Source organism: Artemia franciscana, chromosome 17 (assembly GCF_032884065.1).
Source record: "Artemia franciscana chromosome 17, ASM3288406v1, whole genome shotgun sequence".
Classification (NCBI taxonomy): Eukaryota; Metazoa; Arthropoda; class Branchiopoda; order Anostraca; family Artemiidae; genus Artemia; species Artemia franciscana.
The window spans coordinates 17,819,356-17,846,312 of record NC_088879.1 but is presented as its reverse complement, the minus strand read 5'-3'; the positions used below and the strand labels follow the sequence as shown (position 1 = coordinate 17,846,312).

Genomic DNA, 26,957 nt, shown 5'->3' with positions numbered 1-26,957 from the left:
TGTCTTAAATTTTCGCGCAAGACATGTGCAACTTTTTACGTAAATAGTATGAGGTGTATGTTATTATTGCGCTTATAATAACCGAGCACAGGCTTATCCACCTTTAAATAGAAGAAATACAAGAGAGGGTTTCCCTGACGTCACCGTCCGAGGGTTTCCCACCGGGACACCGTCAGAGCTGGCCGCTGGGGACATCATCTTTAGCCCTTTTAATAACTTTTTCTGTGTCTTCCTGAGAGATAGGGTTACACAGTGCGTAACCTGTTCATTTAACGAGTACTCAACATCCCGGACATTCCAACATTCTTCGAGCAAGTAGTTTTGTCGGTTCAATGCGTGCTGTCTTTTTTTCTTTGTTGACAAAGTGATTCGGCCATGATTGTAATATATAAGTGCAAAACCAACTCCGTCTGAGAATGTATTTCCCGAATGGTGTCTGACATGCACTAAATTTAGCATCTTCAGGATTTACAAAATTGCTGAGTACATATCCGCAAGGAACGCTCTTTTGTCTAGAAAGTCTTCAAGCTAGAAGGCGCAGAATTTGCAGTCCCCTAATTTTTCTGCAGTAGTAATTAAAAATGGTAATCCCTTTTCATTAATGGTAACATTTGTTCCTTGTACTTCTGTCTGTATTATTCAGTTTATTGACATACAAAAAAAAGTGATGAACGACGAAATTTGTATTTAACACATTAAATAAAAATGTTCCTCTAGCTGAGGTGGAGATTACAAAACTCAATAACGTTGCCATGTTACATAATTGGACCGATAGTGATTATCTGATGATCTCCGATTTAACTCAGAGCTGTTTTGTGAAATACAAACGAAAGCTTCTTTTTAAACTATCCGTTCTGAAGTTGGTATTCAAATAACATATGTCTTGTTTTCGTCTTTAAAGGTGAGGATTATAGGAATAGGATTATTTTAAAGATTCTGAACTCCTTCCCCCTCCATTCTGATGAGTAATTCAGAATTAGAGCCAAAGCTTTTACAACACAAATTACACACAGGAAAGGGGACAGTAAAAGACGAACCAACGGGAATCAGGCAGCAAAGTCAGAGGACAAATACACTGTATCGTCTTTTTGAAAAATTAACTATATCCTAGATAACAGTTCATATTAACCAAAAAAAAACCTAAATTATAATTCCACGTCGTCTTTACATTAATTTCAAAATTTAGATTCCAAAATTCAATCAGTAAACATAATAGCATTTGTTCATCAAGTTCCAAAACAGTGAGGGAGAAAAAAAGTAAATATTATTCCGGAAAAATAATATTTATTTCGCTTGCATCTATTTTTAGAGGATTGTAAATTTAGGTAGCGTATCTAATAGAATTACACAGTTCTATATACTCTGTCTACAAATGGAATTTCTAGTGTCTGCAACGGCATACAAAAATAGTTTAAAAAGATAGGGCGATTAAATAGTGATTTTATAATTGGCACTTATATTGCTATGTCCAGAACAAAAGAGTGTATCTCGCATTAGCATCACTTTAGAGTACAAAAAAGTTTTTACCATGAGATTTCCTTTTTCACATTAAATAAGAAAATTCAATAAAAAAAAACAATTGGAGTTTTTAGCTGAAAATATGACTTTAGTTTGGTAAACTGCAAATAATTATTTATGGTATTCTTCTCGTAGAGATCCTGAGGACACTGTCCCCCATCTTCAAAAAAGTAAATAGCCTCCCTACAAATGCCGTACGACCACATCTTCTTCAATCGAACATTTTATCTGGGGTAAATATTGTTTTCCACTAGTTGAGTTGCAAATTTTAACCGTTAAAGTAAAATTAAAATTTGTGTCCAATCTTCGAGCCATCAAAAAATTCAAATACATTCAAAAGCACTGTCTCCACATTATGTGCACACAGCATAAAACCTTATTAGTTGCTCTCAAGACCCCATGCCTTTCCCCCCTGATGAACAAGAAAAAGCATTATTTCCTAAATTCGTCGATTCAGCCCCAACCAATGTCTGTGTCAAGTCAGGTTTTCCTAACATTCAAAACTCTGCTAAATCCCGCCTTTTCGATTAAGTGTCCAGAAAACTCATATTTATTCAACAAACATTGCTGTTACTGACGGGTACCGGGCATTTCCTTTGCGACGAAACATTTCAAAAAATAATTATTCTTTCTCGTATCCCCTTGCCTGAGTTAAAAATAATTCCAAAATTCAGTGTCAGCTGTGAACCTCTTAAGATAAATAGCCACACTTACATAGTACGTTTGAATATTCCACAATTCCTTATCCGACAGGCTCGACTGTATATCTATAGCGCTTCAAGACACATAAGTGACGTTAGGGGTAAAAACGATTCCTACTTAAAACAGTCGGATTAGTTGTCAGATAAGTGACGTTATTTAAAGAAAAAAAAACAGTCTTTAAAAATGAAAAAAGATATGTGTAGTTATAAGCAGACAATAAAAGGTGACACTCTTTCGAGGGTTTGTAAATAAGCTCTATACAGTGGAGTACGCATTGTTGAGAGAACTTAACATTAACCGGGAAGGTCAGATAAGGGATGCTTGAATGCACTCAAAGTCTTTTTTATTAGCAGAGATTACTTGCGAGTTCATTAATTTTTTTTACTAAGCCTTATGACATAGTGTGAAGCTACAATAGCATAACCCTACTATATTGGAACTAAAGTTTATAGCAGAATAGTCTATAGTCTACACTACAAACTATGATACTCAAACACACAAATCTTCCTTAAGTTCAATACAAGTTTCATTTGTCCAGTGAGAATCTCCTTATTTCTTCTGTGCAGTTTCCACTCTGGCAGAGGGGGTAGTAAGAAGGGGCTCAGGAATCGGGCCCTAGAGCAAGGGAAGCAAACGATTACAAAGCAATGCAAAACACCAACGAAGGGGTCCCTGTAAAATTACCATTCAATTTGAAAATGTTGATGATTGATAATAGACATGTCTTAAATCAAGACTTAATCCTCTAAATAATGATGATAACATATTATGCAATTTTTTTTCAGGCGCATAATATCCATGCACTTATACCACATTACCTGCATTGATCGTTGGCTATTAAGAAATAAGCGATGTCCGATAGTGTCAAGTTGACATTGAAACCGCATTGACCGTTGGATTTCACCATTTTAATCGTAAGATTTCGATTCCGACCTCTACGTTGTGTTTCAAAAATTACGTAAAATTTTAAAGGAACAATTTCATAAACCTTTTTGTTTTAATTTAGAAGCGAAGAAGATTTGTGCCTCTTATTTTGCAACCTATAGATTTTCAGTTCTGTTACCAAGCTGATATTAGCTTACCTTAGAATTTCTATTTTGAACACTATATATCTCGGACTCGCTTATGTTGATATCATCAAACACGACTGAATCCTATCGTAAAAAAAGAGATCAAATATCAATAATGAAAACAGTCTCCTGGGTATTGACATTCTTATGAATTCATTTGTTATGTTCTCAACGCTAAGTTTTCTCAACAATCTTAAAAGCTTTCACATGTGGTATGAATCAGCAAGAAACGCTTTAATCTTTAACTTTTTTGAAAATGTCATACAATATCTTTTGCATTTCATACGTCCGTACTGTATTGGTCTTTGAAGGATGACCAAATTCTTCTTCAATAATACAAGCCTAGATACTAAAGAAAACGCTCCAAGGTTTTTGAGGGTTATGATGCTCTTCCATACACCAGAAGCTATCGTCAACGCAAAAGTAATGTATTCACTATTATTTCACTGAAAATTCAATGCATGAAAACGATGTATTTTCGCAAAAGAAAAGACACAATTTTAGAGATCAGAGCGGGCATAAATCGAATCCCCTTAAGTTAAAAATCGTAAACCAAACAGATTAAACTGAATGAAGAAATCCAGCACAAAAATAAACGAAAAGACCATAAATATGAGTTGCGCAACTCTCAGTTAACTCCCCAAACAATTGGTGGCATTGGCTCTTTAATAAATACGCAATATATTTTTAACTGAAATTATTCTTTCTCCGATGGTTTTTCAACATATTTGAAAGAATGAATTATTCTAGTCATTTTTATGGCACTTGGTATTAACCAAGTGACATATAGCAGTCGCAAATTCTGTCAGTCCGTCGGTCCCGGTTTTGCTACTTTACGCACTTGCAGGTAAGCTAGGACGATTAAATTTGGCAGGCGTATCAGGGACCGGACCAGATTAAATTAGAAATAGTCGTTTTTCCGATTTGACCATCTGGGGGGGAGTGGGGGGCCTGTTAATTCGGAAAAAATTGAAGTATTTTTAACTGACGAACGGTTGATCAGATCTAAATGAAATTTGATGTTTGGAAGGATATCGTGTCTCAGAGCTTTTATTTTAAATCCCGACTGGATCTGGTGACATTTGCGGGGGGAGTTGGGAGGGGGAAACCTAAATTCTTGGAAAACACTTAATCTTGTTATAACAATCTTGGTATAACATATGAGTGGGTGATCGGATCTTACTGAATTTTGATATTTAGAAGGACATCGCGACTCAGAGCTCTTATTTTAAATCCTGACCGGCATTAAGCCTCTCATTTTCCTTTTAAATCAATCCATTGATTCATAGAATTTTGCTAGAGCTCATACCATATGATCTCTTGGCTCTTGGCTCTTCTTGCCTCGTCACAAGTGCCATATGAGCTCTTAGCTCTTGTATAATTATTATTACTTCGCCATCAGTAACCATATAGATATGGTAAATCTTGGCATTCGGGGTTTTCGACAAGTAAGATCGCCTTTCCTACTTTTATCTGGTTCACTCTATATATAAAAAAGGCATAGATACATTTTTTAAGTTTAGCATTAATCCGCAAATATAAAATGGCGGGCCCAGAACAAGGCCTATCAAACCTGTTTTTGAAATATAACCTCAAAACCAGTTGTCCTTTATGGCATCCCCTTCTTAAAAGGTAATGGTTAAAGTTGTAAGTATACAACAGCTGTTCGTGTATAATAATTTATCTTCATTAATTGTTTTGATAAACGTCGCTATGTATTTTATTTTTCTCTATCTTGTACCCCGTCCCTATGAACTATCCCTAGGTCTAGGAACAACAAGTAGTTTGCAAGACAACAAAAAAACAATATTTTATTGGTTCAATTTATGTTAAAATATTGAAAAAAATGGTCTTGAATGTTGAGTCAGGTTCCTTGGCAGGAGCAGAGGCCACATGATTGCACAGCTTCAATGAGCAGTAAATTCGTTAGGTGAAGGATGAGTAAAAAAGAAAATTGATCAGAAAAATTCTTTAGGGTTCTATTTTTTTTTAGTAAAATATGAAAAGGGAAGAGAAAGAAAAATACACGCGAATTTTACGAGGTTTAGAACCCTTGATTTTTTATTTATTTGAACTTTAAAAATTATAAGAAACCAGTTCTGTTGCACACTCCCTTTTTCTGAAAAATAAGTGCCATTACACGAAAAGACGAATGAATGCAACAGATGGGCTTATAGTTCGAAATTTACTGCTCAGCTGATTCATTACCTACAAGAGAAGAGGAACGTCAATCATTTGCAGACAATAGACACTATGTTTTTCCGACCTAAAAAATTTATAAAAGGATAAATTTTAATCTATATATATAAAAATAAGTTGTTTGTGTGTTATGTCTGGTACACTTTGTCTGTTACGCCAGATTATATCTTCTATATATATATAAAAATAAGTTGTATGTATTTTTGTGTTGAGGGTTTAAATGTAAAAACTGGGAATTGCATAAATATTTCGAAATATTTTGACAATAGATTAATGTAATTTGAAAACCTTAAAAAAGATACTTAAAATTTGAGGTTTATTATAAATTGTTGAGCTTTAGTAAGCTTGGCACGTGGAGATTTATCCAACTGTCAATGTTATAGAATGTTACCAAAAAGCAAAACCAGGCTTGCGGTTCAAAGAGAAAGGGCCAGATTAGGAATGTGCAATTTACTTCAACGAAGGCGTGTCGAGGAACTACCAGAGCAACGCGAAACCAGACTTGCTGCTGAAAGAGAAAGTAAAAAAAGAAGGCGTGTCGATGAATCACAAGAGCAAAGTGAAAACAGGCTTGCGGCTTCAAGAGATAATGCTAGATTAGGAATGTGCAATTGACGTCAACGAAGGCGTGTCGAGGAACTACCAGAGCAACGCGAAACCAGACTTGCTGCTAAAAGAGAAAGTGAAAAAAAAGGCGTGTCGAGGAATCACAAGAGCAACGTGAAAACAGGCTTGCGGCTTCAAGAGATAATGCCAAAAGAAAGCGTTGCCCAGGAATCACAAGAGCAACGTGAAAATTATCGCATGGCATTCAGAAAAAGCCCAGTCAATAGTTATAGTAGATGTTTTCAAATCGGGACTCTAAAATTTGTCCCTACTGCAAGGCCTTGAAATTTAATAGTGAAACAATGGGAATGTGTTGCGCCTCAGGGAAAGTTAAACTTCCTCTACTGGCTGCACCCCAGAGCCATTGAAGACTCTGCTTACTGGAACTACGTCAGAATCTAAGCGTTTTTTATCAAACATCAGAATATATAACTCATGTTTCCAAATGACGTCGTTTGGTGCCCAAATCGAAAATCAAGATCAATTTATGCCTACTTTCAAAGTAAAAGGGCAAATTTATCATAGAGCAGGGTCCCTTCTACCATTCTCAGGCGAGAATCATAAATCTTTACAATTGTACTTCATCAGTGATAGAAATTCTGAATTGAATGCACGTTGCGAAATTTCTCCCAACGTTGAAAGGACAATCGTTTCCCAATTGCAACATCTTTTCCACAAAAATAATAATTTAGTGCGTCTGTTCAAAACAGCCATCGATTTGATGCCTACTGATACGCATAAAATTGTTATTTCCGCTGACAAAACGCCTCCTGGCCAACATGTGCGTAGATACAATACTCCAACTATCGACGAAGTGGCAATCGTTATGGTCGGTGATCAGTTTTTACCTCGAGATATTATTCTTCATAAGCGAAACGCTCAATTGGTAAGAATTGCTTAAACTCATCGATGCTACGATGCCCTACAATATCCTATCATTTTTTGGGATGGAGCCGACGGCTATCACTTTAATATTAAATTGATGAATCCAGCCGCTAACAAAGAAATGAATAAGAAATGCAGTGCAATGCATTTTTATTCCTATAGACTAATGATTCGGCAGGATGAAGACAATTATATTTTAAAATGCCGTCAATTGTTTCACCAATAAGTCGTTGATATGTATGCAAAAATTGAATCAGAACGTTTGCTATATATCCGTCTGAATCAGACCAAGCTCCGCTCTGAGCAATACATTCATTTGCGAGATGCAGTTGTAAATGATGGTAATACCACAAACGTTTGGAAGATTAACGATTTTACCTTCGTCATATGCTGGCAGTCCCCGTCATATGCATGAATATACTCAAGATGCTATTGCGTATGTTCGTCTCTATGGTTGCCCAGATTTATTTATTAAATTTACATGTAATCAATCTTAGGACGAGATACAGCAGCTTTTACTTCAAGGACAATAGGCGGTTCATAGACATGACATTACGGCCCGTGTCTTCCGGCAAAAGTTGAAATCACTGATAAACTATATAGTAAAACTTGAAGTGTTTGGGTCAGTGCGATGCTGGATGTACTCAGTGGAATGGCAAAAACGAGGTTTGCCACACGCACATATACTAATCTGGCTACATAATAAAATTACTTCTAACGAAATTGATGATGTGATTTCCGCTGAAATACCTGATGAAAATGTCGATAAGGGGTTACATGATATTGTTGTAAAAAATATGATACATGGACCTTGCGGTGCACTGAACGAAAATTCACCATGCATGGCCAAAGGAAGGTGCACGAAGCAATATCCTCGACTTTTAGTATCCAACACAATTACTGGCAATGATGGTTACCCACAGTATAGAAGAAGATCTACTGAAGATGGCGGTAAAACAGCAATAATAAAGAAGCGTAACGGTACCACCATCGAAGTAGATAACCAGTGGGTTGTTCCATATTCCCCATTATTATCAAAAACATTTAATGCACACATAACCGTTGAATACTGTAACTCCGTAAAGGCAATCAAATACATATGTAAATACGTAAAAAAAACTCCAAGTCAAATTCGTGCATTGTTTGGCATCATACTAACAACTTGCTCTCCATCAGCTCCTACAGAGTTATGGGAAAAAATATAAATCAAAAATGTCCGAAGATATACTCCATCGAAAACGGCTAGAGACGTCAGATATGACTTTTGATTTTACATCAGAAATTTATAACTACACTTTAGTTATTATAGAAGATTTGTGCGTATGTATGGTAAACAAACCTCTTCAGGATTTGGGAATGCCTTCACCTAATCGTACCGCTGCTGTTTCGACATGTGTAGAATTGGATCGTGAACAAAGTTACAGTACGAGTTATCTATTGTCGTATGTACAAAATAACATTTCCAAATTAACGTCGGAACAAAAAGACATTTATGATACGATAATGCATTGTGTCGATAACAACGTTAGAGAAATTTTCTTTTTGGATGCGCCAGGAGGTACTGGTAAAACGTTTGTGATAAAACTGATTCTGGCATCAATTCGATCAAAAAATGATATAGCGTTGGCAATTGCGTCGTCCAGAATAGCCGCAACGTTGCTGCCTGGTTGAAGAACTGCTCATTCCGCTTTGAAATTGCCTCTGAATTTGCATTCTACAGAAACTCCCACGTGCAATATTTCCAAATCATCTGGGATGGGTAAAGTATTGCAGCAATGCAAACTTATTCTTTGGGACGAGTGCACAATGCCACACAAAAAATCGCTCGAGGCTCTGGATCAATGTTTGAAAGATTTGCGAGGGAATTCGAAACCCTTTGGCAGCACATTAATATTGCTTGCGGGAGATTTCAGGCAAACATTACCTATAATACCTAGATCAACCCCTGCAGACGAAATGAATGCTTGCCTGAAAAATTGTAATTTACGGGCACACGTAAAAAGATTAAAATTAACTACAAATATGCGTGTCCGATTGCAAAACGATGACTCTGGTCAAACATTTTCAGATCAATTGCTGGCAATTGGAAACGGAAAGCTCCCAGTAGACTCAATTTCAGGACGTATTCAACTACCTGCTGAATTCTGTAATTTAGTGATGTCCAAAAATGAATTGATTGAAAAAGTATTTCCGAATATTCTAAACAATTATAAAAATAATAAATGGCTAAGTGAAAGAGCGATTCTTGCACCCAAAAATATAGAGGTCCACGAAATCAACACCTTTACAAGTCAGTCGACACAGTTTTGGAACCAAATGAGGCGGTTAATTATCCATCTGAATTTTTAAATTCCGTGGATTTTCCAGGGTTTCCACCACACGTGCTACAACTAAAAATAAGCGTACCAATAATACTGCTAAGAAATATCAACCCACCAAAGCTTTGCAATGGCACGCGACTACGTTGCATGTTCGAGGGTCGGTATACCTGACAATCTATTTATATGCAGCGACAATTGGACAGCGAAGAATGTTGTATATTCGCAAGTTTTACGCAGTTAATTTGTATTGTGTCTATCTATTTATCTATCTATATAAAAACGAGTTGTGTGCATTCATGTTTGTTTGTTTGTAAAAAGAGCGTTTGCATATGACGTCATTATTAGTACATAAGGTTTTGTATATGCACAGACAATGGGAAAGCCAAGAATGTTGTATATTCGCAAGTTTTACGTAGCTCAAAACACATATATAAATCTATCTATATTCATAGGTGGTACACAGGGACACAACTACAATGGCGCGTAACTAATATGGCGCGTAACGACTTACGCACGCGGGGGGGCTTGGGCGAAGCGACCCCACCAACTAGGTATTGGGGTGGCGCGAAGCACCGCCCCAACAGCTAGTAATGTATATTTTAAAAATTTTAATAATATTTTAAGAATTTTAAATTATAAAAGGATAAATATAAATCTTATTAAAGATGGTTTGGATACCTGGTCATAACCTTTATTCTTCACAGACAATTATGCTTGCTATTAACAAATCCTTTTAAACTTCCCTGGCTCATTTTGTGATGTAGAAAAAGGAGAGAGACAAATGCGTTCCTCAAAATCCAATTAGTCAATACAAGAGAAATGTTTAAATATGGAAATTTATATAAAAGCTCCGTTTAACAAAGTTGATCCACACCATATGTCAAGAATTTTTATAATTATGGATCATTAAGCACCAGCTATTAAAATATGAGGTCGTGAGTCATTGTGCAGGCGGGTGGAGGAGGATATCTCAAAGAATGCAAAATTATCTAACTTTCAATTAGCCCTTAGATAAAAATAGTACGGCAGGGGCGGTTCTAGGAATTAAACACTATTCTGTACTTCTTTGTAAATAGAAATAGCGAGATTTAGAGGAATAGATATAGCATGGTCGTACCCAAAATTCGGTCTGCAGCGAAAGGAGGGGAATGTAAAAAAAAAAATGGAATGTCCTTAATACATACGGTTGAATTGAACCACTACCTAGGGAGGGGCTGGGGGGGTAAGCATGGATGATTTTTTAGAGAAGAATTTTCTAGGGGGAAAACTTTCATGGGTAGATAAGGTGTGATTTGAAAAAAACTTCAGAAAATAAAAGCTGAAAAGGATCTTGTGCTTTAGAATTCTCATTTTAAATTCCGACCAGATCCAGTGACATTGGGGGAGTTGGAGGGGGAAACCGGAAATCTTAAAAAACGCTTAGAGTGGAGAGATCAGAATGAAGCTTGATGGGAAGAATAAGCACAAGTTATAAATACGTGATTGACATAATTGGAACGGATGCGTTCTCTTTGGGGGAGCTGCGGGTTGTTAATTTGGAAAAAATTGAAAAATTGAGGTATTTTTAACTTAAGAACGAGTGACCGGATCTTGATGAAATTTGATATTAAGAAGGAATTCATGTCTCAGAGCTCTCATTTCAAATCCCGACCAGATCTATTTAGATTGGGGGGAGTTGGAGGGGGAAACTGGAAATCTTGGAAAACGCTTATAAATGTCGTAGATTTGGCATCTATGACAATCTATTGATTCTCAAAATTTTGAATTTGGATTCGCTCAATTTGGGGGAATTTGGGGGGGGGGGGAGGGTTAATTCTGAAAAATTAGAAAAAATGACGTATTTTTAACTTACGAAAGAGTGATCAAATCTTCATGAAATTTCATATTAAGAAGGACCTCGTAACTCAAATCTCTGATTTTAAATCTCAACCGAACCCAGCGTCACTGGAGGTGGGCAGTTGGGGGAGGGGACCGGAAATCTTAGAAAATACTTAAAACCGAGAGATCAGGATGAAACTCGATGGGATGAATTAAAACAAGTCTAAGATACGTGACTGACATAACCGGACCGGATCCGTTCTCTTTGGTGAAGTTGGGGGTGTGGGGGGGTAATTCAGAAAAACGAGGTATTTTTAACTTACGAATGGGTGATCAAATCTTAATGAAATTTGATATTTAGAAGGATCTTGTGCTTTAAAGCTATTATTTTAAATTTTGACCAGATCCTGTGACATTGTGGGGAGTTGGAGGGGGAAACCGAAATTCTTGGAAAACGTAAAAATTGGGGTATTTTTATCTTACGAATAGGTGATAGGTTCTTAATGAAACTTGATATATAGAAGGATCTAATGTCTCAGATGCTCCTCTTTCGACTCGACTTAGATCCGGGGACATAGGGGGTTCGAGGAGGGAAACAAAAATCTTGGAAAACGCTTAGAGTGAAGAGATCGGGATGAAACTTGATGGGAAGAATAAGCACAAGTTCTAGATACGTGATAGACACAATTGGAACGGATCCGTTCTCTTTGGAGGAGCTGGGGGTGTTAATTTGGAAGAATTAGAAAAATAGAGGTATTTTTAACTTAAGAACGGGTGACCGGATCTTAATGAAATTTGATATTTAGAAGGAATTTATGTCTCAGAGCTCTTATTTCAAATCCCGACCAGATTTGTTGACATTGGGGGGAGTTGGAGGGGGAAATCGGAAATCTTGGAAAACGCTTAAAGTGGAGGATTCGGTATGAAGCTTGGTGGATAGAATAAGCAAATGTCGTAGATACGTGATTGCCGTAGCCGTACTGGATTCACTTTCTTTGGGGGAGTTGGGGGGAGGGGTCCAGTGCTTTGGCGAGTTTGGTCCTTCTGGACGTGCTAGGACGATGAAAGTTGGTAGGCCTGTCAGAAAGCTGCAAAAAGTGACTTGATAAGTTCGTTTTCCCAGATTCGACCATCTCGGGGGCTAAAGGGAGAGGAAAAATTAGAAAAAATGAGGTATTTATAACTTACGAGTGGCTGATCAGATCTTAATGAATTTTAATATTTAGAAGGACATCGTGACTCAGAGCTCTTATTTTAAATCCCGACCGACATTAAGCCTCTGATTTTCCTCTTAAATCAATCTATTAATTCTTAGAATTTTGTTAGAGCTCAAACCATATGAGCTCTTGGCTCTTAGCTCTTCTGGCCTCGTCACAAGTGACATATGAGCTCTTAGCTCTTGGTTTTTACTCTAATAAAAAAAAAACAACAAAATAGAGTTATAGTGAAGGATATGCTAATCAAACAGGATTACGCTAACCAAAACAGGGCAGGATACCAAACACGATCACGCCTGCGGTAAGCCAACCTATAGACATAAATTTTACAACTTCATTCAGAGTAGTTCTTATGAGTCAGAATCTTAGAAAAGAGTTTCCACCAATTCTCTTTCTTTCTTTTTGTGCACTTACTTATTCTCTTTTAAATATACGAAGCTGACAATAATTAAATTCCCTTTATAGGCGTTTTCTGGTGACGATACAGACAAACGTTGTTGACTAACAATCTGTTCTGGCGCGACATTGTTGATCAGCAATCATCTTTTAACGATCAGCTAAGATTGTGTTAATCCGAATTGTAAATGAAAACGATCCATACTTGAAATCGCTTTTTGTCAAACTTATGGGTCAAGTTAAGAGGGGAAATTCAAGGGTCAAAAACTGGGGAACAATTTATTTAGTTCTTATAATTTTAGAAAAGGAACGAAAAGTTACTTTGCAATGAAGGTTGTTGTATTTAATATTAGCTTGACTGTCAACATAAATTAGGAAACGGGAGTGTAATGCCTTCTGAATCGTCTATCTGTTTTTCTTCCGAAGGGCTGATAATTAATGAACTTCTAAGTATTTTTTTATAAAACTTCAACGTTGAGAATTTAACCGAACACTGAAAATCTGTACAAACGACTGAAAATAGTCAGACTCTAGATGTGTCTAATAGGAAATACTAAGACAATGTTCAGTTGAGTTTGAAAGTACTACTGTTCATTTTTATACACATTACAAGAGTAAATTATGAGAATAAATTAAGTCGTTACTAGTATTACTTAATGATTTAATTTCTATTCTTTAAATCATTTCTTCAACCTTTTCAGAAAAACAAATTTTCTTCAAATAAAAAAATAAAAAAAATCATCTGAGTTTACAAGAAAAAAAAAATCACTTACAACTGCCCAGTAGATGATGGGCTTGGGGTGCCAACTTCAGTTTTCATACATTTTAGTCCTTTCTGATAGCCTTCATGTGGCCTTTTCCTTGATTCTGGTTTAGCCATCTCAGAAGGTTTTGTTTCTGGCCTAAAATCTTCTTTGGCTGCCATCCACTTTTCTTTTTCTTCATGTTTCCTATCTGTTGAATAATCTGAAAAATCCTGATAATTAATCATCTGATAAATAAACTCTAAAAAAAAAGTAAAATAATATAATAAAATAAGGGAAATACAAGCGAAAACAATATAAGATAATTAATTATGCAATATAACAAAGGAAATTCTGGAATAGAAATCTATCCTGAAAACTAGACATACGTAGGGGTCCGTTAAACAATCACAACACTATGTCAGAAAGTAATCAGGAAGCTGACGACAGGAAACAAGTTCATGTTGACAAAATTAACTAACATTGTCTAACGTTTATTTACTATGCCATCTAACACTTTTGATTATCATCGGGGAATTGTTCAGAGAAAACAACTTTATCTTAAGACAAAATAACCAATGCCATCTAGCTATCTATATATATAAAAATAAGTTGTTTGTTTGTGTGTCTGTCTGTCTGTCCGCATATGACGTCTGAATTATATATATATATATATATATATATATATATATATATATTTATATATATATATATATATATATATATATATATATATATATATCTTCTATATATATAAAAATAAGTTGTCTGTGGATGTGTCTGTCTGTCGGGTGACGTCATGTTTGTGTGTTGACTGACATCATGAAGTTAGTTGTCGTCATTTTTGTTATGACGGTGACGTCATTAAAGATATTTAAGACATGCGTTCACGTAGAAATCTGTTAATGTTTAACTTTAAAATGACTGATGAACTTACAATGGCAACAGCCGAGGAAGATGCTCAAAGAGTCTATGCCAAAAAACTTGCTGCTGATAGAGAAAGTAAGAAAAGAAAGCGTGCCGAGGAATCAAAAGAACAGCAAGGAAACAGGCTTGAGGCTGAAAGAGAAAGTAAGAAAAGAAAGCGTGCCGAGGAATCAAAAGAACAGCAAGGAAACAGGCTTGAGGCTGATAGAGAAAGAAAGAACAGAAAGCTTGCCGAGGAACTACCAGAGCAAGGCGAAACCAGACTTGCTGCTAAAAGAGAAAGTGAAAAAAGAAGGCATTCCGAAGAACTACCAGAGCAACATGAAACCAGACTTGCTGCTGAAAGAGAAAGTGAAAAAAGAAGGCGTGCCGAGGAATCACAAGAACAGCAAGAAATCAGGCTTGCTGCTGATAGAGAAAGTAAGAAAAGAAAGCGTGCCGAGGAATCAGAGCAACCTGAAAGTTATCGCCTGGCATTAGGTACAGCCCAGTCGATGATTATAGCTTGAGTAGATGTGTTCAAATCGGGACTGTGTCTAAAATTTGTCCCTATTGCAAGGCCTTGAAATTCAATGGTGAAACAATGGGAATGTGTTGCGCCTCAGGAAAAGTTAAACTTCCTCTATTGGCTGCACCACCAGAGCCATTAAAGACTTTCCTTACTGGAACTACGTCAGAATCTAAGCGTTTTTTGTCAGAAATCAGAAAATATAACTCATGTTTCCAAATGACGTCGTTTGGAGCCCAAATCGAAAATCCAGATCAATTTATGTCTATTTTCAAAGTAAAAGGGCAAATTTATCATAGAGCAGGGTCCCTTCTACCACTCTCAGGCGAGAATCATAAATTTTTACAATTGTACTTCATCAGTGATAGAAATTCTGAATTGAATGCACGTTGCGAAATTTCTCCCAAAGTTGAAAGGACAATCATTTCCCAATTGCAACATCTTTTCCACGAAAATAATAATTTAGTGCGTCTGTTCAAAACAGCCATCGATTTGATGCCTACTGATACGCATAAAATTGTTATTTCCGCTGACAAAACGCCTCCTGGCCAACATGTGCGTAGATACAATGCTTCAACTATCGACGAAGTGGCAATCGTTATGGTCGGTGATCAGTTTTTACCTTGAGATATTATTCTTCATAAGCGAAACGCTCAGTTGTTAAGAATTGCTGAAACTCATCGATGCTACGATGCCCTACAATATCCTATCATTTTTTGGGATGGAGCCGACGGCTATCACTTTAATATTAAATTGATGAATCCAGCCACTAACAAAGAAATGAATAAGAAATGCAGTGCAATGCATTATTATTCCTATAGATTAATGATTCGGCAGGATGAAGAAAATTATATTTTAAAATGCCGTGAATTGTTTCACCAATACGTCGTTGATATGTATGCTAAAATTGAATCAGAACGTTTGCTATATATCCGCCTGAATCAGACCAAGCTCCGCTCTGAACAATACATTCATTTGCGAGATGCAGGTGTAAATGACGGTAATACCACAAACGTGGGAAGATTAACAATTTTACCTTCGTCATATGCTGGCAGTCCCCGTCATATGCATGAATATGCTCAAGATGCTATTGCGTATGTTCGTCTCTATGGTCGTCCAGATTTATTTATTACATTTATATGTAATCAATCTTAGGACGAGATACAGCAGCTTTTACTTCAAGGACAATCGGCGGTTCATAGACATGACATTACGGCCCGTGTCTTCCGGCAAAAGTTGAAATCACTGATAAACTACATAGTAAAACTTGAAGTGTTTGGGTCAGTGCGATGCTGGATGTACTCAGTGGAATGGCATATAAAAAATATGATACATGGACCTTGCGGTGCACTGAACGAAAATTCACCATGCATGGCCAAAGGAAGGTGCACAAAGCAATATCCTCGACTTTTAGTATCCAACGCAATTACTGGCAATGATGGTTACCCACAATATAGAAGAAGATCTACTGAAGATGGCGTTAAAACAGCAATAATAAAGAAGCGTAACGGTACCACCATCGAAGTAGATAACCAGTGGGTTGTTCCATATTCCCCGTTATCATCAATAACATTTAATGCACACATAATCGTTGAATACTGTAACTCCGTAAAGGCAATAAAATACATATGTAAATACGTCAACAAAGGCAGTGACATGCCAGTTTTTGGCTTGCAGCCCGAAATCAAAGATATCGACGAAATCGTACAATATCAGGCTGGAAGATAAAAAAGCAGTAATGAAGCTGTTTGGCGAATTCTTTCATTTCCGATACATGAACGTAGTCCAGCTGTTGTTCACTTAGAGGTACATTCACAGAATGGTCAACGTGTTTATCTCTCGGAAACCAACGTGCAACAAAGAGCCCTGAATCCACCGGATACAAAGTTAACCGCTTTCTTTTCGCTTTGCAAAAATGATTCTTTTGCAAAAAAACTGCTGTATACTGAAGTGCCTTCGTATTACACGTCGAATACTAAAAATAAAGTTTATGAACGTCGAAAACAGGGTAAGTCAGTCGACGGCCAACCTACCATCTTCACAGATACCACGATAGGAAGACTCTACACCGTTCACCCCAATCAACATGAATGCTTCTTTCTACGCCTGCTTTTGGTTAATGTACCCGGTCTGACATCCTTTGAGTATTTGAGAACTGTAAACGGTACTATACATGACACTTACCGTAGTGCATGCCAAGCTCTGAATTTATTGGAGAATGACCAACACTGGGATAACTGCATCAATGATGCGTGCGAAACGTCAACTCCAAGTCAAATTCGTGCATTGTTTGGCTTCATTTTAACAACTTGCTCTCCATCAGCTCCTACAGAGTTATGGGAAAAATATAAGTCAAAAATGTCCGAAGATATACTCCATCGAAAACAGTTAGAGACGTCAGATATGACTTTTGATTTTACATCATAAATTTATAACTACACTTTAGTTATTATAGAAGATTTGTGCGTACGTATGGCAAACAAACCTCTTCAGGATTTGGGAATGCCTTCACCTAACCGTATCGCTGCTGTTTCGACATGAATAGAATTGGACCGTGAACAAAGTTACAGTACGAGTGATCTATTGTCGTATGTACAAAATAACATTTCCAAGTTAACGTCGGGACAAAAAGACATTTATGATACGATAATGCATTGTGTCGATAACAACATTGGAGAAATTTTCTTTTTGAATGCGCCAGGAGGTACTGGTAAAACGTTTGTGATAAAACTGATTCTGGCATCAATTCGATCAAAAAATGATATAGCTTTGGCAATTGCGTCGTCCGGAATAGCCACAACATTGCTGCCTGGTGGAAGAACTGCTCATTCCGCTTTGAAATTGCCTCTGAATTTGCATTCTACAGAAACTCCCACGTGCAATATTTCCAAATCATCTGGGATGGGTAAAGTATTGCAGCAATACAAACTTAATATTTGGGATGAGTGCACAATGGCACACAAAAAATCGCTCGAGGCTCTGGATCAATGCTTGAAAGATTTGCGAGGGAAGTCGAAACCCTTTGGCAGCACATTAATATTGCTTGCGGGAGATTTCAGGCAAACATTACCTATAATACCGAGATCAACCCCTGCAGACGAAATGAATGCTAGCCTGAAAAATTCTAATTTATGGGCACACGTAAAAACATTAAAATTAACTACAAATATGCGTGTCCGATTGCAAAACGATGACTCTGGTCAAACATTTTCAGATCAATTGCTGGGAATTGGAAACAGGTGGGACACAGGGACACAACTACAATGGCGCGTAACTAATATGGCGCGTAACGACTTACGCACGCGCAGGGGCTTGGGGGGGGGGGGGCGCGAAGCGCCACCCCAACAGCTAGTATATATATATATATATATATATATATATATATATATATATATATATATATATATATATATATATATATATATATATATATATATATATATATCTATATATATAAAAATAAGTAGTCTGTGTGTGTGTCGAGTGACGTCATGTTTGTGTGTTGACTGACGTCATTATAAGGATTGAACTGTATGTCATGAATTTGTTTGTCGACTGATGTCATGTTTGTCAACTGATGAAATTACATACCGGCACACCGGGACACAAATGACGACCAGGACACAGGGAATATAAATGACGACCGGGAGCCTCAAAGAGAAATTACAGACTGGGACACCCGGACACAAATCACGACCGGGACACAGGGAATATAAATGACGACCGGGACACAGGGACACAACTACAACGGGGACGCCGGGGGCACAGGCGGGATATATAAATGACGACCGGGACACAGGGATTGTTCGAAGAGAAATTACAGACCGGGACACAAATGACGACCGGGACAGCGGGACACAGGGAATATAAATGACAACCGAGACACTCAAAGAGAAATTACAAACTGGGACACCGGGACACAGGGAATATAAATGACGACCGGGACACAGGGACACATAAATATAATAATGAGGTATAGATCTGAATACGGATTGTTTTTCCCATGGACAATTATATGTTGCATGTTCAAGAGTCAGTAAACCTGACAATCTATGCAATTTATTTATATGCACAAACATGGGACAGCGAAGAATGTATTTACATACATATATATATATATATATATATATATATATATGTATATATATATATATATATATATATATATATATATATATATATATATATATATATATATATATATATATATATATATATATATATATATACTAGCTGTTGGGGTGGCGCTTCGCAACCCCCCAAGCCCCCCCGCGCGCGTAAGTCGTTACGCGCCATTATAGTTGTGTCCCTATGTCCCACCTGTGATATATATATATATATATATATATATATATATATATATATATATATATATATATATATATATATATATATATATATATGTTTTTAACTACATAAAACTTGCGAATATACAACATTCTTTGCTGTCCCATTGTCTGTGCATATAAATGGATTGTCAGGTTTACCGACTCTTGAACATGTAACATATAATGGTCCATGGGAAAACAATCCGTATTCAGATCATATAATGGTCCATGGGAAAACAATCCGTATTCAGATCTATACCTCATGATTCTAATGATTGCCCTTGAGCTTTGTTGATGACGATTGCTAATCGACGATTCCCTGTGTCGCCGTCGTCATTTATATATCCCCCTGTGCCCCCGGCGTCCCCGTTGTAGTTGTGTCCCAGTCGTCATTTATATTCCCTGTGTCCCGGTCGTCATTTGTGTCCCGGTGTCCCAGTCTGTAATTTCTCTTTGAGGGTCCCGGGCGTCATTTATATTCCTTGTGTCCCGGTGTCTCGGTCGTCATTTGTGTCCCGGTGTCCCGGTCTGTATATACATTCGTTTTTGAATTGGTCTTTTTTTTAGGTTTTATTTTTTTACCTTTTTTTTTAGTTTTTTTTAGTTATACCTGAGCTTTGTTGATGGTGATTGCTAATCGAACATTCCCTGTGTCCCCGTCGTCATTTATATATCCCCCTGTGCCCCTCGGCGTCCCCGTTGTAGTTGTGTCCCTGTGTCCCGGTCGTCATTTATATTCCCTGTGTTCCGGTCGTCATTTGTATCCCGGTGTCCCGGTCTGTATATACATTCGTTTTTGCATGGTATATCATGAAATAAATTTTTGTATTTTTCCCCTTTTTTTTTTTTTTTTTTGGTTTTTACTTTTTTTTTAGTTTTTTTATAGTTTTTTTCTTTTTTTTTATTCTTTTTTTTTTATTTTTTTTTTAGTTTTGTTTTTCTCCTTTATTTTTCATTTTTTCTTTTTTATTTTTTTTCTTTTTTTCTTTTTTTTCTTTTTTAGTTTTTTTTAGTTTTTTTTATTTTTTTATTAATTTTTAGTTTTTTTCATTTTAATTTTTTTTTTAGTTTTTACCTTTTTTTAGTTTTTTTTAGATTTTTTTTACTTGTGTCCGGGTCGTCATTTATGCTCCCTGTGTCCCGGTCGTCATTTGTGTCCCGGTGCTTTGTTGATGGTGATTGCTAATCGAACATTCCTTGTGTCCCGGTCACTTTCTCTTTGAGTGTCCCGGTCGTCATTTATATTCCCTACTAGCTGTTGGGGTGGCGCTTCGCGCCACCCCAACACCTAGTTGGTGGGGGCACTTCGCGCCCCCCCAAGCCCCCCACGCGCGTAAGTCGTTACGCGCCATATTAGTTACGCGCCATTATAGTTGTGTCCCTATGTCCCACCTGTGAATATAGATATATATATATATATATATATATATATATATATATATATATATATATATATATATATATATATATATATAAATAAGTTGTCTGTCTGTCTGTGGATCTGTGGATCTGTGGATCAGGTGACGTCATGTTTCGGCTGACGTCATGAAATTAGTTGCCGTCATTTTTGCTTTGAAGGTGACGTCATTCAAGTTATATAAGACATATGTTCGCGTAGAAATCTATTAATGTTTAAGTTTACAATGACTGATGAAGATGCTCAAAGAGTCTATGCCAAAAAACTTGCTGCTGATAGAGAAAGTCAGAAAAGAAAGCGTGCCGAGGAACTACCAGAGCAACGCGAAAGCAGACTTGCTGCTAAAAGAGAAAGTGAAAAAAGAAGGCGTGCCGAGGAATCAAAAGACCAGCAGGGAAACAGGCTTGAGGCTGATAGAGAAAGAAAGAACAGAAAGCATGCCGAGGAACTACCAGAGCAACGCAGAAGCAGACTTGCTGCTAAAAGAGAAAGTGAAAAAAGAAGGCGTGCCGAGGAATCAAAAGACCAGCAGGGAAACAGGCTTGAGGCTGATAGAGAAAGAAAGAATAGAAAGCATGCCGAGGAACTACCAGAGCAACGCAGAAGCAGACTTGCTGCTAAAACAGAATGTGAAAAAAGAAGGCGTGCCGAGGAATTACAAGAACAGCAAGAAATCAGGCTTGCTGCTGATAGAGAAAGTAAGAAAAGAAAGCGTGCCGAGGAATCACAAGAACAGCAAGAAATCAGGCTTGCTGCTGATAGAGAAAGTAAGAAAAGAAAGCGTGCCGAGGAATTACAAGAACAGCAAGAAATCAGGCTTGCTGCTGATAGAGAAAGTAAGAAAAGAAAGCGTGCCGAGGAATCAGAGCAATCTGAAAGTTATCGCCTGGCATTCAGGTACAACCCAGTCGATGATTATAGCTTGAGTAGATGTGTTCAAATCGGGACAATGTCTAAAATTTGTCCCTATTGCAAGGCCTTGAAATTCAATGGTGAAACAATGGGAATGTGTTGCGCCTCAGGAAAAGTTAAACTTCCTCTATTGGCTGCACCACCAGAGCCATTGAAGACTTTCCTTACTGGAACTACGTCAGAATCTAAGCGTTTTTTGTCAAAAATCAGACAATACAACTCATGTTTCCAAATGACGTCGTTTGGAGCCCAAATCGAAAATCCAGAACAATTTATGTCTACTTTCAAAGTAAAAGGGCAAATTTATCATAAAGCAGGGTCCCTTCTACCATTCTCAGGCGAGAATCATAAATTTTTACAATTGTACTTCATCAGTGATAGAAATTCTGAATTGAATGCACGTTGCGAAATTTCTCCCAACGTTGAAAGGACAATCGTTTCCCAATTGCATGAGGCTGATAGAGAAAGAAAGAACAGAAAGCATGCCGAGGAACTACCAGAGCAACGCAGAAGCAGACTTGCTGCTAAAAGAGAATGTGAAAAAAGAAGGCGTGCCGAGGAATTACAAGAACAGCAAGAAATCAGGCTTGCTGCTGATAGAGAAAGTAAGAAAAGAAAGCGTGCCGAGGAATCACAAGAACAGCAAGAAATCAGGCTTGCTGCTGATAGAGAAAGTCAGAAAAGAAAGCGTGCCGAGGAATTACAAGAACAGCAAGAAATCAGGCTTGCTGCTGATAGAGAAAGTAAGAAAAGAAAGCCTGCCGAGGAATCAGAGCAATCTGAAAGTTATCGCCTGGCATTCAGGTACAACCCAGTCGATGATTATAGCTTGAGTAGATGTGTTCAAATCGGGACAATGTCTAAAATTTGTCCCTATTGCAAGGCCTTGAAATTCAATGGTGAAACAATGGGAATGTGTTGCGCCTCAGGAAAAGTTAAACTTCCTCTATTGGCTGCACCACCAGAGCCATTGAAGACTTTCCTTACTGGAACTACGTCAGAATCTAAGCGTTTTTTGTCAAAAATCAGACAATACAACTCATGTTTCCAAATGACGTCGTTTGGAGCCCAAATCGAAAATCCAGATCAATTTATGTCTACTTTCAAAGTAAAAGGGCAAATTTATCATAAAGCAGGGTCCCTTCTACCATTCTCAGGCGAGAATCATAAATTTTTACAATTGTACTTCATCAGTGATAGAAATTCTGAATTGAATGCACGTTGCGAAATTTCTCCCAACGTTGAAAGGACAATCGTTTCCCAATTGCAACATCTTTTCCACGAAAATAATAATTTAGTGCGTCTGTTCAAAACAGCCATCGATTTGATGCCTACTGATACTCATAAAATTGTTATTTCCGCTGACAAAACGCCTCCTGGCCAACATGTGCGTAGATACAATGCTCCGACTATCGACGAAGTGGCAATCGTTATGGTCGGTGATCAGTTTTTACCTCGGGATATTATTCTACATAAGCGAAACGCTCAGTTGTTAAGAATTGCTGAAACTCATCGATGCTACGATGCCCTACAATATCTTATCATTTTTTGGGATGGAGCCGACGGCTATCACTTTAATATTAAATTGATGAATCCAGCCACTAACAAAGAAATGAATAAGAAATGCAGTGCAATGCATGATTATTCCTATAGACTAATGATTCAGCAGGATGAAGAAAATTATATTTTAAAATGCCGTGAATTGTTTCACCAATTTGTCGTGGATATGTATGCTAAAATTGAATCAGAACGTTTGCTATATATCCGCCTGAATCAGACCAAGCTCCGCTCTGAACAATACATTCATTTGCGAGATGCAGTTATAAATGACGACTTGCCGTAAAAAAAACACAATGGAAAACCTAATAGATGCCACAATCTTGACAGGGCCTTATGAGGGTGAGGCTGTTCTTATTCCTCGCATTCCCATGATTCCAACGGATCTGCTTTTTCAATTTAAAAGATTGCAATTCCCAATTCGATTAGCATTTGCAACCACCATCAACAAAGCTCAAGGGCAATCACTAGAAAAATGCGGTATAGATCTTAATACAGATTGCTTTACCAATGTACAATTGTATGCTGCATCTTTGAGGGTCGGTAAACCTGACAATCTATTTATACGCACAGACAATGGGACAGCGAAGACTGTTGTATATTCACAAGTTTTACGTAGTTAATTTGTATTGTATCTATCTATCTATCTATCTATATAAAAACGAGTTGTGTGTATGCATGTTTGTTTGTTTGTAAAAAGAGCGTTTGCATATGACGTCATTATTAGTACATACGGCTTTGTATATGGACAGACAATGGGAAAGCCAAGAATGTTGTATATTCGCAATTTTTACGTAGTTTGAAACACATATATAAATCTATCTATATTCACAGGTGGGACACAGGGACACAACTACAATGGCGCGTAACTAATATGGCGCGTAACAACTTACGCGCGCGGGGGGGCTTGGGGGGGCGCGAAGCGCCACCCCAACAGCTAGTATATATATATATCTATACTAGCTGTTGGGGTGGCGCTTCGCGCCACCCCAACACCTAGTTGGTGGGGGCACTTCGCGCCCCCCCCAAGCCCCCCCGCGCGCGTAAGTCGTTACGCGCCATAATAGTTACGCGCCATTGTAGTTGTGTCCCTATGTCCCACCTGTGAATATAGATAGATATATATATATATGGTTTTAACTACGTAAAACTTGCGAATATACAACATTCTTTGCTGTCCCATTGTCTTTGCATATAAATAGATTGTCAGGTTTACCGACTCTTGAACATGCAACATATAATGGTCCATTGGAAAACAATCTGTATTCAGATCTATACCTCATGATTCTAATGATTGCCCTTGAGCTTTGTTGATGGTGATTGCTAATCGACCATTCCCTGTCCCGGTGTCCCGGTCGTCATTTACATCCCCCTGTTTCCCCCGGTGTCCCCGTTGTAGTTGTGTCCCTGTGTCCCGGTGGTCATTTATATTCCCTGTGTCCCGGGTCCCGGTCGTCATTTGTATCCCGGTGTCCCGGTCTGTATATACATTCGTTTTTTAGTTTTGTTTTTCTCCTTTATTTTTTTCCTTTTTTTTTCTTTTTGAGCTTATTTAGATTTTTAGATTTTTTAGTTTTTTTATTAGTTTTTAGTTTTTTTTTCTTTTTAGTTTTTTTGTCCCGGTCGTCATTTATATCCCCCTGTTTCCCCCGGTGTCCCCGTTGTAGTTGTGTCCCTGTGTCCCGGTCGTCATTTATATTCCCTGTGTCCCGGTCGTCATTTGTATCCCGGTGTACCGGTCTGTATATACATTCGTTTTTTAGTTTTGTTTTTCTCCTTTATTTTTTTCCTTTTTTTTTCTTTTTTAGTTTATTTAGATTTTTAGATTTTTTAGTTTTTTTATTAGTTTTTAGTTTTTTTTTCTTTTTAGTTTTTTTGTAGTTTTTACCTTCTTTTTAGTTTTGTTAATTTTTTTTTTACTTGTGTCCTGGTCGTCATTTATACTCCCTGTGTCCCGGTGCTTTGTTGATTGCTAATCGAACATTCCTTTTGTCCTGGTCGCTTTCTCTTTGAGTGTCGTCATTTATTTTTTTCTTTTTTAGTTCTTTTAGTTTTTACCTTTTTTAGTTTTTTTTAGTTTTTAGTTTTTTTAGTTTTTTACCTTTTTTTAGTTTTTTTAGTTTTTTTAGTTTTTTAGCTTTTTTATTTTTTTTATTAGTTTTTAGTTTTTTTGTAGTTTTTGCCTTTTTTTTAGTTTTTTTAGTTTTTTAGCTTTTTTATTAGTTTTTAGTTTTTTTTGCCTTTTTTTAGTTTTTTTAGTTTTTTAGCTTTTTTATTTTTTTTATTAGTTTTTAGTTTTTTTTACAGTTTTTGCATTTTTTTAGTTTTTTCAGTTTTGACGTCACCTGATCCAGTTTTTTCAGGTGACGTCACCTGATCCACGATCCACAGATCCACAGACAACTTATTTTTATATATATAGATAGTTTTTTTTTTTTTACTTATGTCCTGGTCGTCATTTATACTCCCTGTGTCCCGGTGCTTTGTTGATTGCTAATCGAACATTCCTTTTGTCCTGGTCGCTTTCTCTTTGAGTGTCGTCATTTATTAGTTTTTTTCCTTTTTTTTTTTTAGTTTTTTATTGGTTTTTACCTTTATTTTAGCTTATTTTTCAGTTTTTTCCTTTTTTTTAGTTTTTTTTTATTTTTTATTTTTTTTAGTTTTTTACCTTTTTTTAGTTTTTTTAGTTTTTTTAGTTTTTTAGCTTTTTTACTTTTTTTATTAGTTTTTAGTTTTTTTTGTAGTTTTTGCCTTTTTTTAGTTTTTTTCAGTTTTTTTTTTAGTTTTTTATTGGTTTTTACCTTTATAGTTTTTTTAGTTTTTTAGCTTTTTTATTTTTTTTATTAGTTTTTAGTTTTTTTTGTAGTTTTTGCCTTTTTTTAGTTTTTTCAGTTTTGACGTCACCTAATCCAGTTTTTTCAGGTGACGTCACCTGACACATCCATCCATCCACAGACAACTTATTTTTATATATATAGATAGAATATAAAAATAAGTTGTCTGTGTGTGGATCTTTGGATCAGGTGACGTCACCTGAAAAAACTGGATCAGGTGACAAAACTGAAAACTGAAAAAACTAAAAAAAGGCAAAAACTACAAAAAAAACTAAAAACTAATAAAAAAAATAAAAAAGCTAAAAAACTAAAAAAACTAAAAAAAGGCAAAAACTACAAAAAAAACTAAAAACTAATAAAAAAGCTAAAAAACTAAAAAAACTAAAAAAAGGCAAAAACTACAAAAAAACTAAAAACTAATAAAAAAATAAAAAAGCTAAAAAACTAAAAAAACTAAAAAAACTAAAAAAAGGTAAAAAACTAAAAAAACTAAAAACTAAAAAAAACTAAAAAAAAGGAAAAAAACTGAAAAATAAGCTAAAATAAAGGTAAAAACCAATAAAAAACTAAAAAAAAAACTGAAAAAACTAAAAAAAAGGCAAAAACTACAAAAAAAAAACTAAAAACTAATAAAAAAAGTAAAAAAGCTAAAAAACTAAAAAAACTAAAAAAAACTAAAAAAAGGTAAAAAACAAAAAAAAATAAAAAATAAAAAAAAACTAAAAAAAAGGAAAAAACTGAAAAATAAGCTAAAATAAAGGTAAAAACCAATAAAAAACTAAAAAGAAAAAAAGGAAAAAACTAAAAAAAATTTTCATCTAAAAAACTAAAAAAAACTAAAAAAGGTAAAAACTAAAAGAACTAAAAAAGAAAAAAATAAATGACGACACTCAAAGAGAAAGCGACCAGGACAAAAGGAATGTTCGATTAGCAATCAACAAAGCACCGGGACACAGGGAGTATAAATGACGACCAGGACATAAGTAAAAAAAAAAACTA

The 26,957-nt window shown here is 36.3% G+C and overlaps 1 long non-coding RNA gene across 2 annotated transcripts in view; it reads right to left on the bottom strand.

Annotated features, from left to right (window-relative positions):
- Positions 1–5,083: 5,083 nt before the first annotated feature.
- The window catches only part of LOC136037945 (uncharacterized), a 64,096-nt gene continuing 42,222 nt past the window's right edge, over positions 5,084–26,957 (bottom strand). For both annotated transcript variants that reach the window (XR_010620087.1, XR_010620086.1), the window contains exons 2-3: positions 13,506–13,698; positions 5,084–5,498 (exon numbers count right to left, since the gene is read on the bottom strand). This is a non-coding gene — a long non-coding RNA (uncharacterized LOC136037945). The remainder of the gene's footprint in view (positions 5,499–13,505; positions 13,699–26,957) is intronic.